Below are 12,008 nucleotides of genomic sequence, written 5' to 3'. Positions count from 1 at the left end.
TGAAAGTGTAGTGAACCGAGAGAAGAAGCCACGCAACAGTGACAAGCTCTAATGAGAAATGCGAGCATTTGCACGCCAACTTGCGGTGAATGGTCCCATCGCAGTAAAGAGAACCTGGCTGATATTTCTCAGAAAAAGTGATAGACAAGTATATACACTATTTGTGGCAAGTGACCACCACAGCAAGAAAAGCAAGTATACAGCGCCACTGCTGCCAGAGCAGAGGCAAGGAAAAGAGGAGACGGAAGGGCGATTACCCGCCATCTGCAAAGCACCAAGGAAATTCCCAGAAGGGAGAGGGGCCCTGTGTGGCCCGAAAGCAGGAGGAAGAGAGATCGTAATCACCCCACCTGCACCAACGTCGCCCAGCAGTGGGCCAGAGATTATTCAGGGAGTGCCCCCAATACTGCCTTAAGACTGTGGTGTGCAACAGTCCGGTGCAGGCAGGAGGAGAGTCCAGCACTCCGAGTGGCGCGTCACCACTCTGATGCAAGAAAAGGGAGATACTTACCTCCCATAGCAACCCTAAATTACAGCCATAATATACGGATCCCTCAAAGCACGCCTACTTTCACTACCGTCCCTGAAATTGGCGGACGCACCTGAGAAGACGCCCCGTCCTCTCTGACAGGACTGGACCGGTGAGAGGTTGGTGGCGGGAGCAAATGCAAAGCTCAGAGAACACGACGGAGTGAGCAGGAGATCTGTACAAGTTTGCCTGGCCTTCTCGCCACATTTTTCAGAAAAGATACGGAGTGGAGAAATATAGGACGGTAACAGTCCTAGGACAAGAAAGCAGACGACAACTGGTGCGCAGTGGAAGTCAACAAAGGGACGCCGTTCACCAGAGTACACCTTTTAACACACGCCAGCCACTGGGGTGCGTGGACGTCATTTTTCTCAGGGACCGTCAGCCACCTGTCGCCGGCTGCGTAAAGAAAAGGGCATTCCTGTTCTACTTACACAAATGCCAAATCAGAAGAGCTGCACCAAGTGTCCGACGAGTATCATGACTGCAAAGATTCGCCAGTCATCCCTACTCACTGCCAGCTATCACCAGATGTGGTGCGAGTCGTCTCATGGCATCCACTCCATCATCTGTCATGTGCATCACTGCCATCCTTGGAGCATCAAGAACAATAACTGGAGTCCCACACCATTTGCCAAAACCAGCGACGATCCGAAATGACCATCTGTTGAACCAGCGCATGTCCTGATCCTGGTAGCGAGAGCATGTTTCTGGCCAAGACACATCCACCCCTGAAGTTTGCACGAGTGACGAGGCAGTGGCTCCAGAGTCAGAGCCCATATGCAGTCCCGGGGCAACTCATCCAAGGGGCCTCCCAGAGCGTGAGAGATGGTTTGTACTGTGCCCCACCAATGGATTCCAGGAAGTACCCAGGCCATCCAACCAAGAATTTCAACAGGTCACAGAAGGCCAAGACTGTTGTCAAAGGATCAAGCGACACAATCGTCTGGTGTGTTACAGTGGACTCATCTATACGCTCCTGATGCACCCATGTTGAACAATAAGACACTGATTGCCTCACAGCAAGAGTACGCTGGACCGATGAACATCACGTAGGTGGACCACCCCTCAACTGAAGCGAAGCTGAAAGGTCCGGATTTCAGCAGCATCGTGTTCATCTCCAGATATACCTGGTTAAAGTATGGACATGTGCAAAGACGTCCGGGTGCTCCCAGCTGCACCTGTCCACCGCTGTCCTGCGAACTACATCTCTGAACTGTGGGACTTCCATTATTTTAGTTGTTTTTCTCATTCCTTCCCATAGGTTGGACTTTTGTTTGTTGTTTTTCGTTTTATTTAAATTTGGGAGGAATGTTGTGTCCTGCTGGACACAGTCTAGTGTTTCTGCCAGCCACTTCCCCGAGGGCTGGCCCACACACACACCCCCTCACCCATCCAACACGGACGTCACCAGTCAGGTGACCCCGCTAATAAAAGGGCCCGAGTGCACGTGCTCGTGGCTAGTTCCTAGTACAGCATTCCAGTGTCTGTGTCTTCATCCATACACTATGTGGGCCTAGGGCCCAGTACATAACAACGCTCTCATCAGTCGAGCCCCAGTCCATGCTGTGTGCGGTGGAAGCCCAGAGGCGCTTCAGAGTGCGGGGCCTGGGGCCGTGGTGGAAAGAGAGGACCCAGGGAAGGGGGGGTGAACACAGTGATCTTCCACCCGGCCAGCGGGGCAGTATCCTGGGTCTCTGCCTGGCTGGGGCAAGACAGGCAAGGCGGGGCATAGACGCCTTCCAGCAGCTAATTAGTAGGGACTGAGGGCCAGATTGACAAGCCCCTTGTGCCACTTTTACGTCAATTTTAACATGGGAAAAGTGACGCAAAGATGGCGGAAGTGGCTTGTAAATCTGCCCCTGAAAGAGGGTCGGAGGTGCAGCTGAAGAGGGTCGGGGCAGTGGCTTTGAGAAGAGTAGGGGCAGCCAGAGATTGGAGTTCAAGGGATGCAGCGCAGGAGTGTGTGAGTGAATCAAGAATCCGTGTCCGTGTGTTTGAGGGGCGCTTGAAAGAAGTGTAAAGCCAAGGTAGCGTGTCACGGGAGCGGGAGGCTGGGGGTGGGGGGGGGGGGGGAGCTGTGGAGCAGCAGAGGGGCATTTTCCTTCCTTTGGACAGAGACTTTACTCGTGCCTCACAAGCGGCCTGTCCTTCATCAGTACATTTACCGTCAGAGACCTCAAGCTCTTCAGCGATCATAGGGGTGCAGCGTCTCCCCCTGACCTTATCTGAGTAGTGAAACATATGCATTGTGTAGCCACCTGTTCCTCATCCTGGCCTGATCCAGCCGTCAGGTGCATGCATTCCTTCAGATGTATTCATCTCAGAGTGAAGACTACATTCAGGTTTCATAAAGATTAAGTGTAGCGCTTCGTGCAGCCTCGGTGCGCTGCTATTGCTTCAAGGATGCAGTGATGATGCACAGAAGCGCATCTTTCTGCCCACCTCTCACAACCTAACCCCTCTCTCTCCCTGGCAGTGCTAATGTCTTCATAGCAGCCTCTGTGCCCTCTCTCCCCACCACCCTACCTTACTGCTCGGTTTCCATTTCATCTCATTGATTTTCTCCTCCATCTACTTCAACTCGTTTTTAACCTCAAATCTCTCATCCCTAAATCATCCTCATTTCTCCACCTTTCATTTCACTCTCTAGCCCAAGTCCCTCATTACCTAACCTCTCACTTTCCCTCACCAGTCGTTCACCCCCTCACTGGCTTCCCTCTCTTTCTTCCTCTATTCCCTTTACCTCCCTCCGCTTCCTCCCTTCCTCCATACTCGTTACCCCTTTGCCTCGCTCTACAGCTATTCCATTCTATTGACCACTCCCTCCTCTCTCTCTCTCCTCTGTCTCTACCTCCCTCTCTTTCCGCTCACACCTATCTTCCCCACTCTTACACACCTTTCTAACTCACGTCTGTTGTTCAACACTCTCTGTCCATGAAGCCACACATTTCTACGTCCCCTCTGCATCTCTACTTTACCTCTTTTCTCTTTACAACTCATCTCATTGTACCCTTAACCCTTCCCACTCTACCTTTCTTCATGCCTCACCACTCACTTTACCTGACCGCTCTCTCTTTACCTCACTACTCATTTTACCCTTTTATGTCAACTCTCTCTATATTGCATTTTTTTATAATTCTCTCACAAACTCACATCTACCTATCGATCTATAGCTCTGACGTATGTCTGTACCTTACATCTCTCTCTAGCTCCCCACACTTTCTACTCCCCCACTCACCTCCTAGCTATGTTTCCTTCTATCTTTAGCTTTTTCTACCTGTTACACTTTCTTAATTCACTCTAGAACAGTACACATCTCTCTACCTCTCTTTCTCTACCTATCTCTTCTTTCTTCGCCTTAGTAGCTTTCCGGCTAAAAAATCTTTCCCTCCTTTCTTTCTGTCCATGCTTCACATATCTGTCCGCCTCTCCTGTCTCTACCTCTCCATATCTCCTCCTTCACTTCTCTCGCTGTTGCATTCTTTCTTGTCTTCCAGCCCATTGTAACTCTCTTACTCAGCAGAGGAAACTATCTAACCATTGACATGTAGACACCGAAATGAACAAGCACTGAAAATGCAATAGGTCTCGCCTTTGATTAAGTAAAAGTCATTTGCTTTGCTAATGGTATTGTATAGCTAAGCAAACGGCTTTAACTTAATAAAAGGCGAGACCTATTGCATTTTTAATGCTTGTCAGCAGCTGCAGTGAGATTTAGAAACTCAACGGGGGACTAATTGCTGTATGAAATGTGATTTTATATGTATATTGAGATCATTTTTTATCTAGGGTGGTTTTTTTTGTTTTACTTGATGCATTTCATATGCGTTTCTATGGTTTTTTATGATGACCGATTATAGCACCTCTTGATGGTGATGAAGTGTTTAGGCGATGGAGTGCGCTGCTTTTACATAACATTTTGCACCTACAAGACTTGTGAGAACACTTCTTTAGACGGCGGTGCTGGTGTTTATAGTAAGAGGCAAATCTCACTAGAGTTAGATATCAAAGGGGCTTGGCGTCCATCTGGGGCATGGCTATGGTATTCAAGCCACGCCCAAGCTCACCCCCAGCCTGGGCATGGCTATGGTATTCAAGCCACACCCAGGCTCACCCGCTGTCTGGGGCATGGCTATGATATTCAAGCCACGCCCAAGCTCACCCCCATCCTGGGCATGCCTAAGGTATTCAAGCCACCCCCAGGCTCACCCCCATCCTGGGCATGCCTAAGGTATTCAAGCCACCCCCAGGCTCACCCCCATCCTGGGCATGGCTATGGTATTCAAGCCACGCCCAAGCTCACCCCCAGCCTGGGCATGGCTATGGTATTCAAGCCACGCCCAGGCTCACCCACTGTCTGGGGCATGCCTAAGGTATTCAAGCCACGCCCAAGCTCACCCGCTGTCTAGGGCATGGCTATGGTATTCAAGCCACGCCCAAGCTCACCCCCAGCCTGGGCATGGCTATGGTATTCAAGCCACACCCAGGCTCACCCGCGTCTCGGGCATGGCTATGATATTCAAGCCACACCCAGGCTCACCCGCTGTCTGGGGCATGGCTATGGTATTCAAGCCACGCCCAAGCTCACCCCCATCCTGGGCATGGCTGAGGTATTCAAGCCACGCCCAAGCTCACCCCCATCCTGGGCATGGCGATGGTATTCGAGCCACGCCCAGGCTCACCCGCTGTCTGGGGCATGGCTATGATATTCAAGCCACGCCCAAGCTCACCCCCATCCTGGGCTTGGCTATGGTATTCAAGCCACGTCCAAGCTCACCCCATCCTGGGCATGGCTATGGTATTCAAGCCACGCCCAAGCTCACCCCCAGCCTGGGCATGGCTATGGTATTCAAGCCACGCCCAAGCTTACCCCATCCTGGGCATGGCTATGGTATTCGAGCCACGCCCAAGCTCACCCCCAGCCTGGGCATGGCTATGGTATTCAAGCCACGCCCAAGCTCACCCCCAGCCTGGGCATGGCTATGGTATTCGAGCCACGCCCAAGCTCACCCCCATCCTGGGCATGGCTATGGTATTCAAGCCACGCCCAAGCTCACCCCATCCTGGGCATGCCTAAGGTATTCAAGCCACCCCCAGGCTCATCCGCTGTCTAGGGCATGGCTATGGTATTCATGTCACCCCCAAGCTCACCCCCATCCTGGGCTTGGCTATGGTATTCAAGCCACGCCCAAGCTCACCCCCATCCTGGGCATGGCGATGGTATTCGAGCCACGCCCAGGCTCACCCGCTGTCTGGGGCATGGCTATGATATTCAAGCCACGCCCAAGCTCAACCCCATCCTGGGCATGGCTAAGGTATTTAAGCCTGGCTCAAGGACTCCCTCTCGCTTGTAATCCAGTTTGTGGAGGAGGCAGGAGCTGCTGGCGCTGATTATCGCATCTTCCGAAGGGCTTCGAAGCACCTGTCTCCCTGTGTGCAGCGCCCTGAAGCACCTGCCTGCTTGTGTGCAGCGCCCTGAAGCACCTGTCTCCCTGTGTGCAGCGCCCTGAAGCACCTACCTGCTTGTGTGCAGCGCCCTGAAGACTCTAGCATTGAAAAGCCGACTTCCCTGACCTGCAACAGGAGAATATTAAAAGCAAACAATAAGACTTCAGAGCAGAATCAAGCCTGTAGGTAAGATGCGGCGCAGAGTAAAATACTCACGTGTAGCGTAGACTTTATTCTCCGATCCCGTCTGAAGCCGTGAAAGGGGGGAAAAAAGTCAGGAAACAGTTGCAGCTCATTGCAGAAAACAAGTTATGATAAAACAGTGTCTGGTTTTTAATCCGAGGAATTTCAGAAGAACAAAAGGACTTTGCTAAAGTGTAATATTTATGTTAATGTTAACTTATCAAAGTCAAAGACATTTATGGTGAAGTGAAAATGTAGAACGGATGTGCAGAAAAGGACACTATGCAAGTAAAGATTTATGGACACGTAAACATTTGTGTTCAATAAGATAATGTTAACATTAACTGCTAAGAGGAGTCACAAATCCTGTCTCGAGCAGTTAAAGCAGTTCTTTTTAAAGGCAAAGGCACTTCAGTTGGTAAATGGCAACTGTAAATTAACAGATCATTTTGAACATGCAAAGGAATTCAAATAGTGTATGAACTATAAGACATCAACGAATGTGTGAATTCTCCTTTCTAGCGAAATATATTATAGAATTTCAAGAGCCAGGAATAAAGTGGGGAACAGACAGTGTCGGGTACGAAGAAAAGATCCGGCAGAATCAGGCAGAAACGAGTGAGTTTCCTGGGAAGTGAGAGGCTAACGAGGAGGCGCTCAGTTGTGTTTATTCCCCACTCATCCATACATCATGGCGACGAGGCAGGCGAGAAGAAGAGTGAGGCCGAGGAGCTTGAGGGAAGGACTGAGAGCCTGTGACGAACCCACTCCACTTCTCTGTATCCCTCATCCCACTACCCCTCTGCCCTACCTGACTGGTCTGTACCGAGGTGCAACATTCCACACTGTAAGTCAGTCTGAGGGAGGATTTGGGGATCAATCAATCAATCATAGCATTTGTAAAGCGCACTACTAACCCGTGAGGGTCTCAAAGCGCTGGCGGGGGGGGGGGAGGGGGGGGGGGAAGGCTGAGGGGGAGAATGCTGCTACTGCTCGAAGACCAGGTCTTGAGGAGTATTCTGAAGGTCAGCAGGTCTTGGGTCTGCCGTAGGTGGATGGGGGGGTGTTCCAGGTCTTGGCGGCGAGGTGGGAGAACGATCTGCTGCCGGAGGTCGCTCTTCGGATGCGGGGGACTGTGGCGAGGGGGAGGTCGGTGGAGCGAAGCTGGCGGGTGGGGGTGTAGAAGCTGAGTCGTCTGTTGACCCCAGCTGAGGATACGTGTCGTTCCTTCAGGAGAAGCACCAGGTTAGTGCTCTGGGTCTTGACACCATACAAAAGTAAAATATTGTTAAGCTCACATTATATTGCAATTCAAGTTAAAAACAGATATCAAGGTAATTAAAAGTCAAATACAAGTCATCTGGTGATTGCTATTACAGAAATAAGTACAGTTGCTGAAAAGCATGTGTGTTCACAAAACTATTTAAATTGAGTTTAGTTTTAAAAACTTTTTTCCCATCTAAAGTCAACAAGCATTGGCAATGCCAATTGGTATCGGCATATTAATGAGTTTAGTGGTGTAGTTGCTATTATAAATATATTAATATACTGTGTTTAGTATCAGATGAATAAGATTAGATAAGTGAAGTGTTAATCATATGGCAGGCCGAAACCCATCAGAACCACTTTTTAATGGTGAGCCCGAAAAAACACCTCAGTGGACCATGGATTTGTGAGAAAATGGGAAGGTTGTTAGACCCAAGTGTTATAGGTTAGTTTGAAAGTAAAAATATAAACAGAAGAACTATTTCCCTTCCACTGTGCTGGCTGCAAGGAAAATTCTAATTTTATTATTATTCATGCATGCATAAGTATCTATAAATATGTATATGATTACATAGGCATGTATGTTTATTTGTGAACATACATTAGCCCGCGTGAGGTTCAAAATCCGTTCATCCCTTGAGAGGTGGCGAGTGGTTATGGCTCAGTTCCACGTAGGGCCCTGGATTCCAGGTGTGATGTGATGGAGAGGGGATGCTTCTAGAGAGGGCACCGCCAGCCAAGGCATAACTCATAGGAGGGGCTTACAAGAGATGGGGCCAGAACTTAAGGTAGAAGTCGGTCTACAGTTTACTCTACCTGCCGACCAGGTGCTTGAATCTTGATAGAGTTTAAACGTATATTTATTTAGGAACAAGGGACATATCTATTAAGGGCTCAATGGGCCCCTTAGGGGTTTGTGGCCCGGGTGCCACTGCACCTGTTGCACCAATGGCCATGTCTGTGCTATTCAGGTGTTCCCGATTCCCTTTTTATCTTTGCATGATCGTTTCTGGACACCTAATACATACCATTCATAAGAAGTGGTGGTGTGTCGCAATTACTGCATCGTTTGACAAACACCAATGTGTTGTGAAACTGGGAATGAGAAATAACAGAGAGCAGCTGTTGACTGGCACAGCCGATCAAACCAGGTAGTGCTGTGGGCGTTGATGGCCACACAAAAGTGCTGCAATTAAACACTACACCAGCCAAGACAAATGCTATTATCTCCCACAAATTAAATGAGGACAAGACAACACATGCTTGCAGAAGACTCTACCACCACACCTACACAACAGTGCAGGCCAACGTTTCGCAACAGCACTCTGCGAGTTTACGATAAGAGTCTGGCTGAACCAGTTGTTCTCTGCATATTTCTGCCACACCTCTCATTTGGCACCCCCTGTACTTACGCATTACAGTACGGCTTCTTCTCGTATTCTTTGTAGAAGTTCATGTTTAAATCATTTTGCACAGGGCCGGACTGGGAACCAAAACCGGCCCTGACAAAGTGCTCGGCCGGCCGCCGGGTGGGGTTGGGGGTGCCACCGAGCTCTTTGCCAGGGCCGGTTTTTGGACGATTTTGTTACCCGGACGATTTTGCAGCTACGCTGCAAAAAAGGCCCTGTAACAAAAACGGCCCCCCGGGGCCCAAAACCGGCCCTCACCCGTGCGGCACACCGGGGGATTGCCCGGTGCCCGCTATGGCCAGTCCGGCCCTGATTTTGCAGACTTCGCAGTGGAAACATCCTTTGTGCCAGTACTGTAAAGGAAAGAAGGAACACGTGAACAGGCGTAATTGTTCTATATTTCATAGGTCATTATACAGGATCTCTAAAGCTGAACTTGGAAATTAGAACAGTTTCCATTAAATGGTCACAGAAATCAAAGCTTGTATTGTTAGCAAGGTTTTCTATATTTTAGGTAATCAAAGAACACGTGCAGGCTTTTACACATGTGGGACTAGAGTGCACACTCCCCAATAATAATGGCGGCGTCCAATATCACAACTGTGCGACAAGTCAGCCCTGCACATACGTTACAGTTTTGTCTTCTGTTTCGTACACGTTCTTTGCAGCAGGGATATTAACCCTTCGCACTATCTTATGATGAATCAAAACTTCCACTAGACAAAACTCCAATCTTTCAATTCAGCAAGAACATTAATCACCAGAGTTATGTTGACATTTGTTCCCTGAAAACTGCTGACCCAAAAGGATGTCTGCAGCAGGTGCATATAAACCCATAATATTATTTTGGAACCGCCCCAAAGCTGGTCCTGGCCATAGCCATCAGAGCCGAGATGTCTGCGTCCTAAGCCTTTCTCTGCTCTAAAACCCAAAGATGTCCTTTTCACCAGGGGGCTCGCGTGTCCTGTTGAAATACACTTAACATATTATTCTGGAAGGTGTTAGAGCTCGTGATTCCTGAGCTAAAACAAATGCATTAGCATATGAATTCTATTAATATATATCTAAATCTAACCACTATATTGAAATAAAAACTATTTGTTTGGTCTTTAAGTAAGTTTAAAACACAGACAGATTCAAATTCAAAGTGACAATAGCAGCAGGTTAAAATTCTGATGACTAGCGCACCTGGGAAGAATGTTCACCATATTGGCAAGCAAACGCACCGCCTGAAAAAAATACTAGCACAGCCCTAAAAAATACACGAAACAAGTACTGGATTCAAGGTACTTCGCCTGTCTGTTTTTGCAGCGTCTACACGCGCCTCTGCTTCAGGGACAATCCTTGTTCGCAGTTGTGAGAAGTTGGCCTGATGTATGATGTCACTAGTTATAGTGTACACCTTATATCAGTCCAAATACCCTTATGGTGATTGGTTGTAAAGTCAACCTTATAGACCAGCTATCCTAGTGGTAGCATGGACAAGAGCAGTCTTAGGCTAAACTCTGAATGGCATGTGAAGCCAGCTGTGATACCATATATAATCCCTTGAATACCAAATGAAAGGACACCACAACAGATATATATATAAAATAAAGTGTATTTATTCTAAGCAAACCCTCAGCACTCTTTATGAGTTTAGAGGTAAGTACAACACAGTCTTATTAATGCATACAGTAAGTCACACAGGTAAGTAATACAGTTAGGCCCTAGGGGCCACGCAAACCATATACTAAATAAGTGGTATAAGAACCACTGTCACGGAGATAGAATAGGCCTAGGCCTAGGGAATCGCTGGGGCTACCCTACACTAGCGTTAGTTAGGAAGTGGGAGGCCCACGGGATTCGTGTGCAGAGTGGAAACACTCACGCGTAATGCGTAAAAGTCAATAGCAATGTTACAGTTTAGAAATAGATAGATTTAGGACACTTCCGGAGTAGCTAGGAAGTTGAGACTTGAAAACTAGACACTAGGATAGTCACTATCCTGATGAGCACCGGAGTACCCAAGTTACCTAGCCCACAGGCTGCGGGTGCATAGGGGTGAAGATGCGTCGTTTTCGTCGTCGACTCCTATGGATGCCTGAAGAAAGATGCTGACAGGCAGTCAGGGGAGAGTGTCCGGTGGATCCCAAGGCTGGGATCAAGAAGAGAAGAAACCTGCAAGCAGAGGGGACAGAGTCAAGGTCACTAGCCAGTGACCACGTGGAACCAGGAAGGAACCAGGCGATGTCGTGAAGAGTTGCAGGTGAAGGTGAAGCTTGTCGCTGCAGCCAGGAGGACCAGGAAGCGTCGAGGACGTCCAGGACCAGGAGGCGAGCTGTCCCACGAAGGCTCTTGCTGTTGGCGGCGTCGAAGTTGGACTAGGACTCACCAAGCCTTGGCAAGCGGAACCCACGAAGAACAAGGGACTTGCTTCTGGTGCAGACCAGGAAGGTCTGGGGTGCTTCTTCTTTGCAGAGAAGCGGGAGCCAGTCTGGAGGAGCCAAACCAGCGCAGAAGATTTCAGGGAGCGTCGTCACAGAGGCCACTAGCCAGCGGGCAAGCAACCGGACAGACGCGGCAAGCAGGAAAATGCTGAAGGGCCCCACGCAGGACTCGTGGAGTGTGGGGGGCTGGTCTTCGGTGCAGATGGTGCTTGGGGTTGGGGCTTCTCAATCCCCGGTGCACAACTTCGAGGGTACCTCAGAAGCTGCGCTGTAAGTTACTAGCCACTTTTCCCAGGTAGCCGGTCCCACGTCGCTCGTCGCCTCCACGGATCTCAGCTCTGCTGCAGATGTGGATGAGGGTCGGAGAAGTCTGGAAATCAAGGCTCTGGTCGGGCTCTGCAGTCGGTTCCTCGTCGAACGTTTCACAAAGCAAAGGGTAGTCACTTGATGGTGCCTGTTTGCACAGGGTAGCCACTCCTTGGCTACAAGGGAGATTCTTCAGTCTTCTTCTTTCGTCGAATGTCGAAGGTCCAGAGTTTCTGTTCAGTTTTGCAGGTTCAGGATAATCTAAAGTCTTGAGGCCCAACTCCCACTCTTATACTAATCTGGGGGGCTGGGATACCTGCTAGGTCACGCCTTATGGGTGGGACCTGGGAGGGGGTGGTTACACCCACTTCCCTTTGTCCAGTTTCGCGCCAGAGCTGGGGCTGGAGTGCCCCAGCGCCGGTTTGAACTGGACTA

General features: G+C 49.4%; 1 protein-coding gene and 1 long non-coding RNA gene across 2 annotated transcripts in view; one reads left to right on the top strand and one right to left on the bottom strand.

The window, feature by feature from the left end:
• Positions 1 to 12,008, bottom strand: part of LOC146839538 (uncharacterized) — a 1,010,507-nt gene that overhangs the window by 397,754 nt on the left and 600,745 nt on the right. The window lies entirely within an intron of this gene.
• LOC146839540 (aldehyde dehydrogenase family 3 member B1-like) overlaps positions 5,879 to 12,008 on the top strand; it is a 247,132-nt gene continuing 241,002 nt past the window's right edge. The window contains exon 1 of the mRNA XM_085651596.1: positions 5,879 to 6,166. The gene's annotated coding sequence lies outside the window, so the exon portion shown is untranslated. The remainder of the gene's footprint in view (positions 6,167 to 12,008) is intronic.

Source organism: Triturus cristatus, chromosome 4_1 (assembly GCF_964204655.1).
Source record: "Triturus cristatus chromosome 4_1, aTriCri1.1, whole genome shotgun sequence".
NCBI classification, from domain to species: domain Eukaryota; kingdom Metazoa; phylum Chordata; class Amphibia; order Caudata; family Salamandridae; genus Triturus; species Triturus cristatus.
This window is presented reverse-complemented; position numbering and strand designations above follow the sequence as displayed.